This window comes from Pagrus pagrus (assembly GCF_965226575.1).
Source record: "Pagrus pagrus genome assembly, chromosome: 16".
In the NCBI taxonomy this organism is placed as follows: domain Eukaryota; kingdom Metazoa; phylum Chordata; class Actinopteri; order Spariformes; family Sparidae; genus Pagrus; species Pagrus pagrus.
In genome coordinates, this window is record NC_140200.1 from 19,878,030 (window position 1) to 19,898,623 (window position 20,594).

Here is a 20,594-nt window from a genome sequence, read left to right on the forward strand (position 1 = left end):
GTGTTTTCGGTTTGTGTTTGTTGACGAGGCGCTGGGATTATGAGAGGTGAAGCCACGGAAGTTGACAGAACAGTGTGGTGTTCAGTCTGTCCCTACCTGCTGCGTAGCTAACTAGCCAGCTGTCCGCAGATATCAAGCTGATGTCTCGTTAAGAAACACAAACATCAGGAGCAGATGAATCAGTGTGCAAGCTTTTCTGCTCTGTGAGTGCTGAGACTGATACTAAAGTGGATGTTTGTGCTCTTCTTAGTGGAAGCATCCAGGAATAATTGTTTATAGCTGTATGGGATGAATTGCATTTTTCGGATAATGATAGTTATTCTCTTACTGTCCTATTCATGATGGTTCAGTCACTTACTGCATAAAGGAAAAGAAAATCTATTAAAATCCTTAAACAACTCCCAGGAGGGGATGTGTTTTTTGGCCAAGCGCATTTACTCCACTCCAAGTACCATTTTTGAGGTACTTGTACTTTCCTTGAGTGTTTCTGCCACTTCATACTTCTACTCCACTGCAATTCAAAGGCAACTATTGTACTTGTACTCCACTACATTCATTTCACAACTTAAATGACTATTTATTTTACAGATTTACTTTAATAACAAAAAATAAAGAATACATTATGATTTATTATTGTAGATCAAGATAAAATGACAAAAATGTTTTGGTGTTAAACCTTTCATAGTTTTACTTAAACTGCCAATAGACAAGTTTTCTGCTTCAATGTATAATTATGTAGTAAGTGTTGATTGCACAATGTAATGGATATAGAATAATGAAACCATCAGTGTTTCCACTGGTTCCCTATAAACCTGGATAACACAATACAATTTTTTCTGCCAGCAGGCACACGGTCACCCTGGAAAAGGAAGGTTAACCGCCGATCCATGTCTATTATAGACTAAATGATTGAATAAATTCATGTTTTGTACTGTTTTGTTATCTGTGACTCTGAGGAAAACATAAACAATCCAGTTGACTTTGTAGCTGTGGCGACAGACAATACTACTTGGAAATACTAGGGAGGAAGGTGTCTGTTGCCACTTTTAATAAAAAATGTAAAAGGCATGACTTTTACTTGTAACTAGAGTTGTCACAATACTGAAATTTCTAAGTTTGATACAATACCTCGGAAAATATCAAAATTCATGGGGAAAAGTTGACACAACATTAGAGGCATGACAAGGCTATAACTTGACAAAGAGATACAACTTTTCTTTGCATTAATTACCAAACTTTTTCATAAATGTTGGCCTTTAAAAATAATGGGTGTGTCGACTCAGTGTCAGAGAGAAGAGGGAGAAAGTGCAGCTGATGCTAGTGTATCGATGCTGCAGATATTCCAAACACTGCTTGTAACAGAGTATTTCTGCACCGTGGTGTTTCTACTTTTACTTAAGTAGATCTGAGTGCTTCTTCCACATCTGGGTGACACCAACCTCAACCATATGGTTGTAAGGAAGGGTGAGCAAGTATGGTTCAGATACCACCTCCTTTGATATAACCCAGTGATATTTCATTTTTCCACATGTGTACATCTGGTGATTAGAAACATACTTTACTGTCACTTTTACAGGGAATTTTGACTGCTGAGAGAACAGCGTCATTTAATGTGCCACGTCATAGAACTCATGTTCACTTAATGAAAGAGAGGTGTTTTCTGGTGTGCAGATCACATGTGATGATTGTTGACAAATGTGCTCTTGTCAGTACGTCATAACTTGTACGATGTCGGATGCATCCCATACTAACAGTGTTTCCAATCTCTTCTCCCAGTCAGAGGCCAGCCGGCTTCTCCCTGCACCTGGGATGGTGCCATGTGACAGAGCGGCCGTGGAGCCATAACCCCACCACCACCGCTCCGTCATCTCGACTCCAAGCTGCTCGCCCACCGCTGATCTCACCGTCAGTCTCCCCTTCCTCCCTTTATCTTTGCTCTGAGCCCTGGACAAGGCCACCACAGCCACCACATGACTCACCCACTGGAGCCCTAGATCAAGTAAGTCAAGTTGGGCTGGTTAGCGTTGAGTGCTCTGTTTGAGTGCTGCAATATAGTATGTCTCACTGCTGAGCCACAGGTAATTACAGTGCTGCAGCCTGTTGTGTTTTTTTGGGTCTTGTAGAACATATGTAACAGTGTGTATTATTCAGCACCCACTTCATATTCCAAGAATATAATCATGTTTGTTTATTGATTTTATTGACTGAAAATGCACCCTTTATTTATAATTTTAGAGTGAACTTAGCTTCTAACTCGGGCTCAAGGCCATGTTTGTAGGATGGCAGTGGTAGAGGTGAACAGAGGTCAATATTTAATATTCAGAGAAGTAAAGCAAGACACAGGAGCTGCTTACTTTGCTGTATTGAGCTGCAAATGATTCATGGATATGTGCACGTGGACATGCACCATGTGCCTGGCAGGTTTCTGCTTGTTTCAGTATGTTAGTAGAAGGGCTGCAACTAATAATTGTTTTAATTATCTATTATTCTTTTCCATTCACGGTTTTGCCTACAAAGGATGTGAATAATGAAAAACGGCAATCACAAGTTCTGGGAGATCAGGGTAACATCATCGAATTGATTCTTGTACTGTATAAGATAAACAACCCCAAATGTTTTAATTTGCAGTTGGATTGGGTAGTATATACAATTTTTTATCATTATCATGTTATGAGAATATACAATGCCTTACATTTTGGATATCTTTATATCTTGATATGGCACAAGTGTCGTCTTTTCCTGGTTTTAAAGGCTGCATTACAGTAAAGTGACATAATTTTAAAATTTTAAGTTTTACTTGTTCTAATACTTGCCTTTACCCACTTAGTCGCTATATCCACATTACTGATGAATATTTATCGAACATATCCTGTTAAAATTTTGTGAAAGTACCAGTAATCATCCTTACAAGATTGTTTTAATATCGCTGTCAAAGTATTTGTTCAAAAACATTGCGATATACGATTTTGTTTTTAAAGCTATTTCGCCCAGCCCTAATTTACATCTATAACAGTAAGAAGAGCAGCAAATATTCACATCTGAGAAGCTTGAACAAGCAAATATTTGATATTTTTCATTGACAAATGAGTCTATTGCCAAAGCTGATGACGTCATCAGCATTAGCAATTGCTAATAGCCAGAGTGCATCCATCACTATACACTGGCTTCTTGTATAGTGTAGACTATACAGTATAATATCTGCTCTCCAGATATTCCACATTTGATTGTATCAAACTTAATTTGAATATGATCTTTTTGCCATTAGCCAGGGTTGGGTGATATGACGGTACACATCATGCAATGGCTGAAAAATGTACACAGGTAAAAATTCGGCAATACCGTTCCCACTGCAGTAGCTATCCCTTATTCTTGGGCAGGCTTCGCTTGATCTTGCAAATGCAGCTGCCTTGCAAGGTTATGTGATTTGGTGAGCAGGACTGCTTACCGCATGAGAGCGATGCCTGGTGGTTGTTGTGCATCTCTAAGCTGGTTGGCCAGGAGGCATCCCACTCCATGCAAGATGAGGGGGAAGCTTTTATTTTGAAAGAATGTTAGTTTTACTGTTTTGTTTTCAACTCAAGTGTTGCCAAATATGAGACAGTTGTCTTTATTTGTATGGAAGTAAAATATGAAAATAATTGAATGTGATGAAGTACGGTATGGTATAAATGTACAGAAAAATTAATAATAATTACATATACCTTGATAGAAGATTTTGGCCATATTGGCCACCTGCACCATCAGCCTTTGCAATAATTCCTTTAAAGACTAAATAATAAATGTAGCTTGTAGGAGGAATGAAGATGAACAAAACTAACAGACTATTAAACAAGTGTTAGTATTGCCACAAAAAGTCATGCTAGCTTTTCAGTTGTATTAATTTAAAAGGTGTGAATCCAGTGTGAGTTTTGCTTTTAAAAGGATTTTTATCGACTTTTCCTGTTTCACTGTAGGCCATTATTTTGGGCGTGTTATGTGTTTTATGGAGCAAACTGAGGTTGTTTTAAGATCTACAGTAAAAAAGATGATAACGCTTTGAAAACTATCAATTGCAATGAAACAAAAACTATGAAGAAAAAGCCCCTGGGTGCAAATAACTGGAAGTGAGAAAGGTTTTCCATTTAATATGAGAAACAGACTGAATAATTGGCTGAATTTGAAAGACTCCAGTCTTCACTGTCTCAATACAGATTTAATAGTCTGTCAATTTAATTTTGAAGAGCACCAGTTAGTTCAGGCTAAATTAATAGTTAAGAGAGAGAAGAAAGATAATACCCCCGTCTCTCTCTCCCTGGCCTTTCTGTATTATTCCCCTGAGCTGTGCGCTCTGAGATTTGTGGCCCCAAACCGGCTGCATGGCTCTGAACATCGCAGCATGTCTGAGTAGCCCTCCCTCAGCGCTTCACGAGTTGAAACGAGGACACGCTCGCACACACACCCACACTCGCACTCCAAATTACACGGAGACCAGTGGAGTTCAATAAACGATGAATATTCATGGGGAATTATCAGTCTGGCAGTGAGCGTGTTAGAGATTGAAAATGCTCTGTGAAAAATTAGGTGAGCAGTGACACACACACGCACTGAGAGAGGCAGATATGCAGGCCTGCCTGTCGAAACGGATGATATCATACAGTCATGTTGTTTTGAATAATATTCATCATGTTACTGACAGGTTTAAAGATATATTTAGTGACTATTTTTAGGATTTAGAATGGGATGTATTTGTTTGCCCAGAAGGAGACAGTTCCACTTGTATGTGTGTGGGTATATTTATTATACATATTGCATGAATTGTAAGTAGGAATGTGCACAATTAGACGGCTACCCTCGCTAGTTACCAGAAATACTTCTCAGTTGAACGTACTATTTTATCGTCCTATACATTTGAATTACCTATAATCAGGCATGTTTCCCAAAGCTCTTTTGTTATGTTGAATAAGGCTAGACTCACACTACAGGACTTTAAAGATCCCAACCGACTGTGAAATCGGGTTGCATCACGCACACAAGGAGAATCAGATTCTTCTCTCTAATCTCAAACCTGCACACACTACAAGACTTGAAAATAATGCACATGGCATCACACACTACAGGATATTATTAAGATTATCATGCCAGAGGGAGCGCTGCAGCACCTCGTGATCTCACACGTGACCTCAAATGTAAACAAACATCTTGCTGTAGTAACGTTTATACTTTACATTGAGAAAAACAAAAACAGAAGAATTGAGCCTGGGTGAAGACGCTGGGGAGACACTGTCATCAAGGGCTGTCTATTCTTCAATGAGAACAGGAGGTGACATTTTAACTGTCGGTTTTTATTATCTGTCAACAGTAGTATGCTAGCTAACGTTCCCCTCAAGGGCAAGGGTTGGTTACTGTTGCTTGGCAACACTGTCATCTGCTCCGGTATATTCCTCCCAGAGTCCCCCAGATATTGAGTAACCCTAACCCTGACTGGAGTTTTCAAGGCTTTGCTACGTTTGATATTTATCTGGAAGTTCAAGAGGTTTAAGACTGAATCTGTTCACCCCTCACATTGACAGATAATCTGGGCTGAACAGCGGAACCAACCAAGCTCCCTGCCCAGATTTCTCCTCTGAAAGTCAGGAGGGGCAAATCAGGGTTAAATTAGCCCGACACTCCTGGAGTCTGAACCTGGCCTCGGGGCTGCACAGGTGCAAAATCCAAATTGCACAAAGTTGCACATTTTTTGATAAAGCTAAAATATTTGACTAACATGCATAATGAAGTACAAGTCTTGTCTTGTTCTCCAGATGTAAAAAAACGTGTTTGCGTTTTGAAAATAAAAAGGTATTATGCAAAAATGATCCTTCCTAATAATTGTAATATTTGTCAAAATAATTGTAAAGTGATTAAATTGTTTAAGAACTTTTACTTAGTGATTTGTTGTCATGTTGTGTAGGATAAAAAGCAAAGTTTATAATGCACGACGCCAAGTGCCACACATTTCAGCTGCAGGATGTGATTAACCATTTCAAATGGGTCTTATCATATATGCAATATATTTTCAGACAATACTTAATTAACTAATCATGCTGAATTAGACCCTTCTCTGAATGTTTTCTTACTGAAAGAGTGTTCCAAGTTTAACTTCCATTTAAATTTCAAGGAAAGTAGCATATCTGCAACTAATGCTTATTTTCATGATCGATTTTTTTTTTAGATTAGATTTATTAGATTTATCCAAAAATAACTGGCAGATTAGTTAACTGGCTATTAATAGTTTCTTTGTAGCTTTATGTTATGTGTTTGCATCGTGTTCCCCAAAGCCCAAGATGACGTCCATGTTTTGTTTTGTCAACTAAAACACATTCATTTTACTCGAAACAGAGATTTCTGACCCTTCTCTTGAAAAAATGACTCGAATCGATTAATCGATGATCAGAACGTTAGCAATTAATTTAATACTTGACAACTGATCAATTAATTGTTGCAGCTCTAGAGATAAATCGTTAGGACATCCCTTTAATTTTCCTTATGTATCTTACTCTAGATCTCACTCTTGTGCTCCCACTGCTCCACAGATGGGAAAAGTGACTCTGGGCAGCGGTCCACCGGCTGTAACTCAACACTGCTCACTGCTCTACACTATGTATTCTATACACCAAGGAGTCTGGCTAACTGTAGTAGTGTATGTGGAGCAGTGTGTAGGCCAAGGTTATTTCTTACTCTTGGTAAACATCCTGGATCTGGGTGTACACAGATGGTGGGAAACAATGGACTGGAACTGAGCAGGGTATTCAGTGGAGAAGCAGGGTTAGACTCTTAAAGGACCACAACACTGTTTTTGCATGTTTGAGCCCATCTAGCACATACATTACCCCTTACCATTTTCCTGACCGTTGTTTGTTTCTATTAATCTTACTGTATGAAAACCTTTAGTGGCCTAAAACTTGTTAGAGGTAAGAGAAGTTCGGCTATTATTATCAGTCAGTCAGTTGACAGAAATGAATCATTGGCAATTTTGATAATTGATTAATCATGTTTAAAGCAAAAATGTCCAGAAATCATGGGTTCCAGTTTTTTTTTTAAATGCGAATAGTCACTGTTTTTCTATTCTAGTAAATTGAATATATTTAAGGTTTGGACAGGTGGTCAGACAAAACAAGAAATGTGAAGATGACACTAAGGTTTCTGATATGATTAGTCAATACTTTATTGACAGAAATTGAATCGGCAGCTATATTGACAATTGATTTAATCTTTAAAGTTAATTTCCCAAATATTTGCATGTTTCTGCCTCTTAAATGTGAGAACTGGCGACTCCTTGCCTTGCATCATAGAGAATTTAAATATCTTGGGGTTTTAGGTTGTTGGTCGGACTAAGAATGAAGTTTGTATATGTCAGCTTAGGGTTGAGGGAACTGTGTGAATATCTGACATTTTAGAGAACGAATAATCAAGAAGATATTGATAATTTAAATATTTGCAGCCCCATTTATAATGGGAACGTTCTTCTCAATTCTTTCTAATATTTAAGAGCCTTAATACTAATGGATTTATCTTGTATAACTGGCAGATTCATTGACAATGAATTTGTGAAGACTGCATTGTTATTGCATACTTTCTAATCATTGTGCTCTGACCGCATTAACATGTGACATTAAAGATGACATATTATGCTCATATCTGCTTGTTGACATGGTTCCTTGATGTCTAAATGGAATGTTAGTAACAGTTGAAAAAACGAAGGATTGAGCACAGCAGGGTTCTTTACACACCAGTTTCACAGCCCTGCTCTAAGCGGCCGGTTTGAGTTCCTTTCCCTTTAAATGCTAATGAGCTACTGCGTGCGCTGCCCAAAGACGGAAATTTGCATCGCGTGACAATGGCAACGAGCAATACACATTTGCGAAGCAACTTTTCTGTGTCCATGCCTGCATATAACCGATAGTAGCACAGCAGACACTACTCTCAGGTCTGGTCTCTCATGCCAGCAGCTAACGCTACACACATAGTTACATGTATACCAACACACAGGAAGTCGTTCGACTGCCAAGTTACTCCTGGGCGTCTAACACACTGTCCTTTAGCACAACATGCTAATTATTTAACATAGCTCACTGCCCGTGAATAACAGACCATTTCATACCGTCTCCTCTGCGTGTTCACGGCCGAGCAGAGGTTCACCGGCCGGTTAGAAGTGATGAAATCTCAATATCCTAATTCATTTTCTCCATTCACCGTCATGTTTTAAAAGAGTGCTGATATGACAGAGTAACGTTTGGTAATATTAACATTATCGTGAATCCTACGGCCAGTAAGCCCAACGTTGATAACTTCACATGTAACGTTAGGATCCACGCTATGGATCCATCTTTTAAGGGACAATCTCTTGCTAGTCCAGCGTTATACTGACCTTGGTTGCTGAAACAGTCCGGCGTGAAGTGACTGGCACAGACAAAAACGCTTTTGCTCACGGAAGCTGGGACGTTTCCCTGATAAATAAAATGTAGCCACTTAGCTCTGATATCCTCTTTGGTAGGGAGGCGATGTAGCAAAACAGGAGGATCCGTGCATCCGACGACAGAGCAGCAGTGCTTGGCTTTCAGGTTGTACATGGTAGCAGTCAGGCTGTCGCGTACAAGTGAAGCGAGAAGGAGAAAATGGCGGATCCTCATTCAGGTAGCTGGGGTAGTATGGGAGGAGACACCCAGCGCGAGTGCAGGAGTATTCAAATCACCTGGACTGTTACGTAACAGTCCGGGTGAAATCCAAATGGCTCGTTTAAAGACTCATTTCCTGACTCCGGCAGGTACAAATCATTGACTTAGTTGTCGAAACTCATGCTTAAGGGGTGGGGAGGCACTCCGGATACGCAAATATACGTACTAAAGCAACAAAAAAGTGAGTTTTGCATAATATGTCCCCTTTAACACTGACATGTTGAGGTGAGGCAGGTGTAGAACAAATTAAGTGACAGCAGGTTGAATTACATTGTGGTTATTTAAGTTGTTGGTCTAATTGATTTATAATTGCTTTGTTGTGTTCTTAATGGAACTGAGCCAATGATGACGCAGTCTGACTCACCTGTTGTAGACTGTGGGTATAAACCTATTTTAGTCAACAGTCTCCCCCTTTTGCTATCTGTGTGTTGCCGTATTCATATTCCTCACCTCTACAGGAAACGACAACAACATCCTCTGAGCTAGAAGCCTACACGCTGAAAATGGCACCTTACTTTCAACAGCGATATGAACATAAACCAGCTAGCAGCCTTTACCTTTTCTTTTGTGGGGATTTTTTAATGCCAGGGCTCCCGTCTGCATATATAAATGTTCAATACGTATCATCATTTTTTGTTCCAAGAATTTTGGCGCACCTTACTGTATAAATGTACCGACAGTAGCGTGGGATTTTGTCGGGAGGTGTTGCAGGACTGAGACACTGCACATGTTCATTCAGATTAAGAAAAGGCAATAGAAATCTGTCTTTGATGTGCTTCAGACACACTGTAAGCACATGGCTGCACCTTTTATGTTGTAGTCGTATGGGCTTTTTACATTTTTTTTTCTTTTGAAAGAATACATGGAAGTAGGACATGTAACCTTGTCTGTGCAGTCCTGATTTCTCTAAGAAACAAATGCAAAGGCACCTGACCCAAAAAAATCGAGTATCTGTCAGTGTCTATAAAACAGGTTTTTGGAAGTTTCTTGATTTTTAGATGCAGTGTGATGCGGATGTGGAAGATTCTGTATCGTTGAGACAGAGCAGAATTAGAAGTTTGCAGCTAATATCAAGTTACTGTGAGCCCCAACTTCGCTCTCATGCTCTCAATTGTGGGCGAACATTAGGCTGATGTTACTTTAGTTAGGGGATATGTCAGAGGGAACCACATCAGCCGATTTCACCTGCAGCTAATGTCTTTAACTATAACAAATGTAACAAGCCCGTTTAATAAGTCATGACTTGAGAGAGCACTTTCCACTTTGTCAAATAACTCGTGTTTGTGCCGTTTGCTACATTCAGCAAGTGAGCTGTCTGAAAACTGCTATGCAAAATGATATTTGTATAGATTACAGCACAAGTGTAATGCGCTGCAGATGGATTATGTTTTGCTTTTGTGATGTTTACAGTGTTTTCTCTGTATTTGTTTTACAGCATTGGTGGCACTGGGTCATTCTTGGTATTTGTTCTATGTCCATCCCTGTTGGTCTTGGTTTTTGATCTAGTGTTTGTTCTAGTAAGTGGTTTGCAGCAGTTATATTGTACATTTTGGTTAATTGATCATGATGAAAGGCTTATGCTTCTTGGGGTTTTTTTTTGCTCTTGTTATATAGATTACAAGGTTCAGTATCCCATTCTATCTAGATGTAGTGGTAGTGTTCTTACATTCATTCTTACTGAATAAATGTAGAGGAAACACTGGTTTTTGTACTGAGATGTGTAACACGGATACTGGTATTGAAAAGATGCAGGGACTGCAAGGGAATTAGAGTTATTTTAAAGCTTGTATTAATTGAAGAAAATGAAAATTGAGGATGCCATACATTGAGATTCTTTGAGAATTGTTGTGCTGCCGAAATGCTGACAGATGAATAGTAATGGAAGCTTTAAGGTCTTGTCAACAACATTTAGTGACTTCAGTGATGCAGCTGATTGGGTGCCTGCCGGCAGTCGTGTATCACTATTCGAGAAATGGCAGAATCAGTCTGTTCATCGATTGAATTATGAGTAAACCGACCCTCAATCTGACCTCACATGGAGGCCACATGCAGACAGAGGATGAAACACCGCTCACTGAAACCTTCTATCTGCACTGTAGTGAAGCTGCACACGGACAATAACAATGATGGCGAACAAGATTCCACCTGTCTGTATGTCAACACGTGTGAAATATAACCCAGGAGTCAGGGGGTGCAGCGTGGCCCCGATCGAATGGGGCGGTATACATTCTCTGGTCATGTCCTATATTCAAGGAGGGAGGGCCTTAGCAACAGTGACTGAGCAGCTTCTCATGGGCTGTACCAAGTCAGCGCAGCAGAGAGGGGGGTGTGCATAAGCGGTGTGGTGAGAAAATAATTGTTGTTTATAAGCTTCTCACCTTATTTTTACGAGCACAACAGAAAATATCAGTTTAAAATCTGTGGCATCGTGTTGTAGCATGTTGCTGTTGTCTTTATTTATCCAGTGAATACTCCACATTTAAGGGTTCCCACTAGTCATGGCATTCCTGGAATAATATGAGATTTTGAGTGGCATTTTTAAGAATGAGAACAGTGTGGAAATTGATTAAAATCTGCAGGAATGACGTGGAGTTTTTGAGGACATTTAACCAAACAACTTGCACAGTTTTTGTGAACATCTGGACCAAGATATGAAGTCTGAGAAGTGGCGCTCTAGTAATCATTCAGGAAACCTGTCAAATATGAAAAACGGGCTCTTAAAGAAGCCTAAATCATGAACTGGAAATAGCTTCTTTGTTCATTCAGTAAACTAATAAAGATAACGTATGTGTCTTTGTGTGAGTCCCTCGTTTACTCTTTCCTCCCTCTACCTCTCTCATCCTTCACTCGTGGTCTCTTCCTCACTCCCCCTCTGCAAGCCATACATTGCCACTGTTGAGTGTGTGTGTACACTCACTATATGTGCGAGAGTGTGAAGTGATCAGTTAAGCCCATGGAATGAGAAACCGAAGGAGGAGGAAGCTTTGAGAGAGAAAAGACAAACCTAAAGACACTGAAACGTGCTGTAATGGAGAGCCCGTGGAGGACTGTATTTCTCAGCAGTCTGACTCTGCTGTGCTGTTGCTGCCGCTGCTGCTTTTCCTTCTTCCTCTTTGGCGACTGAAGGCTCCTCCATACGTCACGTCATAGAGAGGAGGGGTGAGGTCAGAAGGTGTGGGAGGCTGACCCGGTCTACAGGTGTGTGGGTTAGACTCCCAGTTGTTTTTCTCATGTTTTTAAACCTTTTTTTTACCTCCTCTCTTTTTGCTTTACTGTGAGGCAGGTGTGTGTGATAGTGTGACTGCAGCTCTAACAGATCTAATTATGATTGTTTCAGGCCGGATGCTATAATGAGAGCAAGCTGTGAAAGCTGTCATATAGCTTTTAAATACTGCAGTGAGTTAATATGTGCGTTTTGAATGGCAGTTTGAAAGGATCGCTTAAGGACATCAGCGTAGCAGCAGAGACTGTTTACTAAGCCTCATGTTTTACTGTACTGATTGGCTGCATGAATACAGTAGATGAATGCTGTGAGTTTTATTTAGTATTTTTCATCCTGAGAGAAAAGAGTACGTTATGTGATTATTGCTGTAGAAACTCATGAATCAGTCTGTTGTATGCTTTCTTCTGTAAAAGAGCATGGATACCCAACCTGAACCTGTTGGTACCAGAGCGGGCAAAAATTTTGAAGTGAAGTTCAGATTCAAGTCGGGTTTGGTCACATCATAGATATAAAAACAGGCTGTATGCATACATTGTTTTTGTTTTATAACAATGTGCATAGAACAATGGCATTTCACAATAATCTACACTGTACCCGTCTACAATCAGGGAAAACAGGCTTGGCAAGTTATAACACTTGTAACTGTGTGACCTTAAAATTTAAAATTACCACTAAACTGATAACTAACACATATGTACTAATGTAGCAGAACCTCCGGTAGTTGTGGGTCAAGCAAAACACGGCCACAGGAAGAAGAGGTAGAAGTTGGCTTCTAAAAAATGGCTGAACTTTTTGAGGAGAGGCTATGTGAGTAGGAGAGTTTTAAACATCTGTGTGATGTTACTTCGCCCAGGCGCAGAGACAAACGGGTACTAAAGAAACAGCTGGGAGGAGATTGGAAGGGAATGAAATATGAGTTGGCGAAGGAAAAGTAGAGGTCAGTGCGAGACCTCGGAGCAGCGCCCTCTATTGGTTGTATTACTTGACATCCAAACCAACATGAAGGATGCATGGAAGTATGTGGCCAGTGACGGTTTTATCGTTTTGAAACAGACCTATCTATTTTTTGTACGCAAAGGGAACTTAAATGAGCCACTCTCCCTCTATCACTCGCTCAACCACACACTTGCTATGCCCACACCTTTTGTTTTTGCAGTTTTATCAAAACTTTTAAAGCAATTAACTCACCATCACAGGGCTCAATCATATTATAATACACTTCAAATTATATCCAAGACAAGATCAAGTCGCGTCGGTTTAAACTGAATGTTGCAGACCGGCACATGCCAAGTAGTTGCAACTTTCAACTCCCTGTGAAGTTGTTGTGAGTTTGGGTCACTTTCAGTTAATACCTTTGACTCGGTTAGGTTTGAACAGAAAAATGTTGCCCAGGTTGTGCTCTGTTCTTAAGCTTGTTTTGTCAAAGCGCCAAGAATAAAATCAAACTGCTTTTATTTTGGTAATTATTCAAATTTGATGAATATGTAAGACTGATGTAAGACTGTCAATATCAACTGACCAATCTGCTTTTTCCTGCTCCAAACTATCATTATTATCTCGCTGGAGAACTTTAGCTTACTTCAATTTCGCGTAGTGGACATACCATTATGTCTACCTTGTTTATTGCTGGTAGCAGTTGTAGTCCCTCATGTGGGAATGGTATTGTTTACAGACATCAGGGCCCAAGCTGCTTTTGTTGTGCTGCTTTCTGTATGCTGATAAGACAAGCATCGCCTGTCTTAGTTGCATGATGGAAGACCATTGTTTACTCAAACTGTAAAAAGTCCTTGGGCCTCTTCATCGAACCTCCTCATTTCTTTTTCCTCATAAGTCAGACTAGCTACTTGGCGCCATAACTCCTGATGCCTTCACATGACCCTTTTGTGTTTTGCGTTTATAGTGCGTCAAGATTAGCTCACCACAGCAAATGAATAAAGCGTTACAGAAAACAGCAGGGCTCTCATAGTGACGGTTCTGTTTGAGAGACGTACAGAAAATATTTATGCTTATGGAAGCATAAATATATTTCCAGGAGTTGTTTTTGTTTTTTGCCGCTCTTTATCAAAGTCTAAAGACAAGCAAAGTTAGATCAGTGATTCAGCTCATCATCAGACACTTCACAGGGCTGCAGACTAACTTTTCACAGTGATTGTACTGGTGCGCCTACCTTTTCATTTAGGTGCACGTAATCATAAGGCATTTTAATTTTCTTTCTTAATACATTCTGTTTATTATTGCTAACAAGAATAAAGATGCAAATACATGTTTTTCTTCATTAAAATCACAGAATACGATCTCAATTGTTTGAAAAATAACTCAATTTCAGGCGCACCGGTGCGACCAATGAAATGTTTAGTCGTAGATTTTTAGAGCCCTGCATCAATACCTTTTTATTCCATTACAATACCCCTCTGTGGGCAGTAGATTTGCAGTACAAGGCAAAGTAGTATATTTTTCTACCTTGAAAACTTACCTTTGCAATGATTTTTTTAGCTTCACTCACTTTTATCTTAGCTTTTATTGAAACTCCAGCACCTCAAGGTAACATACACGATTCAGCAGGAGTGTTGACAGTCTTGACAACGATCAATAATGCAGTGTTAGCTGTATTACTTAAATCATATTTTCTGCTTTTGTTTTCACACTTTTGTCTGTAAATACATTTAAAGAGCAAAGAAACATGACTACAACTGGGGAAAAGTTTTCAAGGATTAACTGAATGAGAGCAGATGAAGGTATAAGTGAATATGAGTGATATAGTTAAAAGCTAAATAACTAAAGATTTTTTTTCAATTCTCAAGTGTCTAGTAAACGGACAAAGTGCAGATGAGATTTAAGATACTTTCATTAACACTTGGCCACTTATGTGCGTTGGCCAGATCATAAATCTAATTACAGTCTTACTACTGTCTTTTTACTGTCTTTGTTTTACCAAGCTAAACGCAAATCAGGTTTGGTCGTTCTCCAGTCCAGGAGGAGGTATTAATACACGCCTAAAACCCCAGAAGAAGAATTTTGCAATTCAGCAGTTAAGTTATGACAATACTAGTGACGCTTGCGTTAACTGACAACTATCTACAGTGTAACTTAACAGGCAGATGAATTAATTGTATCGATCAACTACGAGTGAGACAAAAGTTGAATTGATATCGGTGCTGTCTCATCCATACAGATCATTCATCAGGTAAACTGGCACTGGAGTTAGGTTTTCCTTGTTACTTTAATGAGACAAGAGTGCAAACAGCTCATTTCAGTGTAATTTTACTCTAACTTTAGCTGCTGTTATCACAAGAACAGAGGAGACAGATCATGGTTAATTTAGAAAATCAGACAATGGGTGGCTATTTCCACAGACAGCTTACTGACGTAGTTACCCTGCAGGAGGAGTAAAGATAATGTATGCATCTTTGAAAGACAGATGCATTGATGCCTTTTCAACATTTGGCTAGAATCCAACCACCTCTGTAGGTGTGTGAAACAATCTGATTTCTTAAATGCTTCACGGGTACATTTATACGTAGCGTCTCATATCTGTCCAATCCAGCAAGAGGAATGAAATACAAATGGGGTAAAAGGGCAGCTAAAGATCAGCAATCATAAACACTCTGCAGGTGGGAGAAGCTGTAGTTCGTAAAACATTTACAATGGCAGGGAAACGGGAAAGTCCAGAAATATGATGATGGCTGTTGATGGCTTGTTGTGAACGGCTGAAGAGCTTATCAACAATACACACTTCAGCCAGGTTTCCCTCCTAACAATGTATTGTTAGACATGTTTTCACAGTATGAACACACAGCTAGATGTTTGAATTGATAAATGAAATCACCCAATACAGGGTCAGGGTGCAGCAAACACATTTGGCTGGTATGTCATGAAATATTACTACTGTATATCAAGCGTTAATCCATCAATAAATTGTTGACCTATTGCCAATTATACCGAGGCAACATTCAACTTGTCAGGTCCATAAACGAACACATTATGATGGCAAGGTCATTCTGGAAAGTGGAATTCAAGCTGAAAATGTGAGTGAATCAACAGGAAATTAATCGATTATTGGTTAGGCTGAACGATATGAACAAAATGTTATAGTCTGCTATCTGTCATTTCATATCCAGGCACATTTTCTATAAATTCAATACATTAACGGTTTATGTTAAATGACCGCTTGGACAGACTATTTCTTATTATACTTTTATATATATAAACCTTTATTTATTAACTTAATTTTCAGTGAGGCATTGAGCAAAATATAAAACAGTCATGGTTAGACGGAGTCCTCCTCCTCCTTCCTCCTGTGTGGAAGAGCGGAAAGTGAAATGTTGTCATAAAAACTGTGATTAGCAACACAAGGAAATAAATGATAGAACTTAGTATGAAATAGGGGTGTCACGATAAATATGTCATAAAAAATTATTTGTATTGTGTTAATAATTCACATATGATAATACGTGAAGCTGTCAGTAACTGAGTGTAATTGTTCTTTTTGTACACTTCTTGTACAGTTACGACTACAGACACTCTCCACCTCCCTATACTCTTATTATGAGGATAATTTATTTGCCAAAAAAAGAGACAAAATTCAAATACTGGTATGGCGATGTTTGCTTTGGGAAACTGATTGACATTTTATTTTTTTTACGATTTTCTAAAATTTTGTGAACCAACCGATTGATTAGGAACATAATCAGAGATTAATCAAATAAAACAGAAATATTTGTTTGTTGCTGCACCACTTTGCATGAACGTGTGTAGGGCTGCAACGACTAATTGATTCGCTGATGGAGAGAAATTAAAATGCCAACTGTTTTATGATCATTTTTTTAAGCAAAAACGCTTAAATGTAATAATTTGCTGCTGTTCTTTGTCATTTATGAGGAAACAAAGAGTCTTTGGGATTCAAAATGTTAATTTGAAAGTGTCACTTTGGGCGCTGTGAAATTGTGATGAGCATTTTTCATAATTTCTGACATTTCAAAGACTAAGCGAGTAATCAATGAATGGTGCAGATAATGGGGACATTAATGATGATGAAAATAATTGTTAGTTGCAGCCTTTAACATGTTTATACTCAGCAATGTGTTACTCCAAGAGAAATGTGGTTTTGGTAGCTGTAACACAACAATAACAGCTCTGTTCATGGGTTGACTGAAGTTTTGCTTTATTGTGGAGCTGTCGTGTTATTCCCGCCACATACACATGCATAACAAACATTGACTTAATAAAAAAGGGGCTAACTATTTCCTTATATCCAGACTCAACAGTCCAGGCTGTAATTGACTACAGCACATTCACAAACACACATACTGTAAGCCCTGTTCCTGTTTCCTGAACTTCATGCTGCATGTTGTTTGCTGCAGAGCTTGCTTTCCATAAATCTGTTTTCTCTAAGTATGATTGACAGACTCATACTTACAGTTTCGGCTGTAACTTAAGCACATACTGTACTGAGCCCGCTCCTCAGAAACTAGGGTAATTTGTGTTTTCATTGAGTGCTAATGTGCAGCAGTGTTCTCATTTCTCACTGTGGCGGATGGATCTTTTTTTAAGCGCTGCGTGTCGGCAACACAAGGAGGGCCGAGGAGGAGAGGGGTGATTTGAGGTGAAATGTAAACGAGGCTAGTCAGGAAGGATTAGCGTCCTGTGAGCAGCACGGCCCTGCGGCGGCACCCGGCACTGTGACAATGGCATCTTGTTTTTTGCCGTTTGCCCACGGATTTAAAGCGTTTGGTGTGTATGGCTGTGATTTACAGATTTTATCTAGGTACCGCAGGCATTTGGATGTGGGTTTTACAGCTTTAAAGACTTGAGTCCATCTTTTGTCATGTGTGCATTTTTGGCTCCAAATCCGGATGTGTTACTGATTACTGATTAAAGTATTTTGCAAGCTAGATTTTTGTGAACAGACAGAACAGCAGGTTAGTAATGGAATAATAAACCCTGTCTGTCTTTGAACTTTGCTTAACATGACAGGAAATCATAGATTTTTTGCTGCTTTGTATGTGTCTTAAATTCAATTTCTGATGCCAATAAAAAAAGGTTTCATCTTTAATATTTGGCTTAATGGCTTGTGCAGGAGCCCTGTTAACTATCCTCTGCGCGCGGTGTGCTTCATCAAACGTTGCAGCGTTTCCTGTTGCCATGGTCACCCTCTTGATGCAGCGAGAGAGATGCAGACTGTAGACTTTGCAGATAAAGAACAGGCACGAGTCTATTAAGGGAGGCTGACGAGGAAACGCATAAAACAAAGTGTTAGGGAGGCTTCTTAGTATCATGCAGTCGGTAAGAATATCACCACAGGCTTCAGTGTTTAAAATGTGTTGTAGAGTGGAAGCAGCAGCAGCAGTAGTGTAGCAGGCTTTGTTGCAGAGCTGCTGTAAAGGTACACACTGTACTGGAATTTACTGCATGTGACTATGAGCATCTGCTGGCATCCACATATAAATCAAAAGTTACATATTGTGTGTATGAATAAATCTGAATAAATATTTCAGTTTTACAAATCAGCTTCACGTATTATACATCATATTAATTTTAAAGGGACAGTTCACCCCATAATAAAAATATGAATTTTCTCTCTTAACTGTAGTGCTATCTGCCATAGACATGTCTAAGGAATGGTAACACTTAATAATAACCATCATTAAGAAATGGTACATTTTCCATTAGTTAGTTGATGGTTTACAACCATTTATTAAGCAATTGTAAAGGTTTATAAACATCCAAATTATTATAGATGATCCACACAGTATTTATTAACCCCTTAAAAAGTATTGTAAACGCAGGTTGCAACTTTACAATAAATAATTGCCTAATAAATGGTTTATAGAGCAATTTATTTTACGTAGAGCCCGACTGATTCTGGATTTTTTTGTACAGAAATTAGGGAGTTCAAAAAAATCTGACACCGATAAATCGGCTGATATTCTTGTATACACATTATATATACATAAACACACCTTTTCTTTTTCAATGATCCCTTAAAGTAATAGTTCGGGTCTTTTGATATGGGGTTGTATGAGGTACTTATCCCTAGTCAGTATGTTACCTGCAGTAGATGACTGTCAGCTCTCCCCCTGTGTGGAGAAGCAGCGAGTAGTACCGGCAGGAAGCAGGGCATTGTGCTGCTGTAAACAGAACATGCAACAAGACGTATTTTATATATACAGTTTAAGTGTACGCTCTGTTTTGTACATTTTTGGTGCCTTATGTTGCCGTCAAACAGCACTACCTTCCCTCAACCGTACAACGTCCGTATTTGTACTCACTGCTTCTCCACAAAGGGGGAGAGCTGATCTACTGCAGGTAATACACTGACTAGGGATAAGTACCTCATACAACCCCACATCAAATGACCTGAACTATCCCTTTAAATATGGTCACCAAACACTTGTGAACAAGATTGGTACTCAATGGAGGCAGGATATTTTACCATTAAACAATAACCTTTGACATCAGCACACTGAAACACTCCAACTCAAGCGTCTTTCTCATATCCGCAAATATCGTACAACATATATGTTAAAACTGATATATCTGTGATAGGCCAATATCAGGCTCTAATTTCATTGTTTGTTAACATTGAAATAACTATTAACTTAAGTTAGTTTAATTAGCTATTCATGTTCCTTTTTTAATGATGGTTTAGTGTCACTGTGTCTTTCCAGAAATCAAGATAATCCACAGAATTTGTTGTGAGCTGTTTCATGTAGGAACTATTTTATTTGTTTAAATCTGCCAGCGAGCGTCTACTCATGTACAAAAGGCTAGGTAACTCAGGTAATTAAGCTAGTTAACATCACAGTTCAGCTGAAGAGGACACCATTAAGGATTATATCACTTGTCCTTGTACAACACATCATCCTTGAGTAGATGTACTTAAGGGGCTGTGATGCGCTAACTTGTAACTCGATGTTTTTTCCCCCTCATGTAAAGAATATGAAGAATATATAGAATCTGAAAATATAATGAATTAAAAGTTAAGACTGTCTGTTTGGGCTGCTGCAGTGACTGATCCTGATCTGAGTTACCTTACTATACAGCTTAAAGGAATTTCAATATGTTTTAGTATTTCTGACATTACCGTGTTTTCTACTTGTGTGGATGCTTGTTTGCTGACACATTTATTTTGTGGAAGTGTGGACTATATGTAAATATTTGTGTCATTCACTTTGACATACTGAACTCTGAGAACCCTGTGAATTGTGTGAACCTGGCTTTATGCCATACAATCAGTGGTGGAGGAAGTTTTCAAAACCTTCACTCTAGTTATCTATACAACAATGTAAAAACACTCCATTGACAGGAAAAGTCCTGCATTCCCAGCAAAATGTAAAATGAATGGTCATTGTTTAGAGTGGAAAACACTGTTAAGTATTTAGTGGAGCTGTTAATAACTCAGATCTGTAATTCCACCCCGACTGCATGCTGCTTTTTGTAAGACGTCTGAACCCAAAAAGGATGGAAAGCACTACTTTAATCTTAAATAGTGTATTGTATTTTAAAAGCCTTGAAGTCACCTTGAAAGTAACTTGTAACTAAAGCTGTCAAATAAATGTAGTGGAGTAGAAAGAACAATATTTTTCTCTGAAATGTTTTGATGTGGAAGTCTGAAGTAGCATTTCCCTCCAAATTCTACTTAGTTGCAGTAATTGAGTAAATGTACATAGCTACCCTCC

The 20,594-nt window shown here is 38.9% G+C and overlaps 1 protein-coding gene across 3 annotated transcripts in view; it reads left to right on the plus strand.

Moving 5' to 3' along the window:
- ncoa1 (nuclear receptor coactivator 1) overlaps positions 1 to 20,594 on the plus strand; it is a 72,977-nt gene that overhangs the window by 18,136 nt on the left and 34,247 nt on the right. For all 3 annotated transcript variants that reach the window (XM_084377110.1, XM_084377112.1, XM_084377111.1), the window contains exon 2: positions 1,777 to 1,999. The gene's annotated coding sequence lies outside the window, so the exon portion shown is untranslated. The remainder of the gene's footprint in view (positions 1 to 1,776; positions 2,000 to 20,594) is intronic.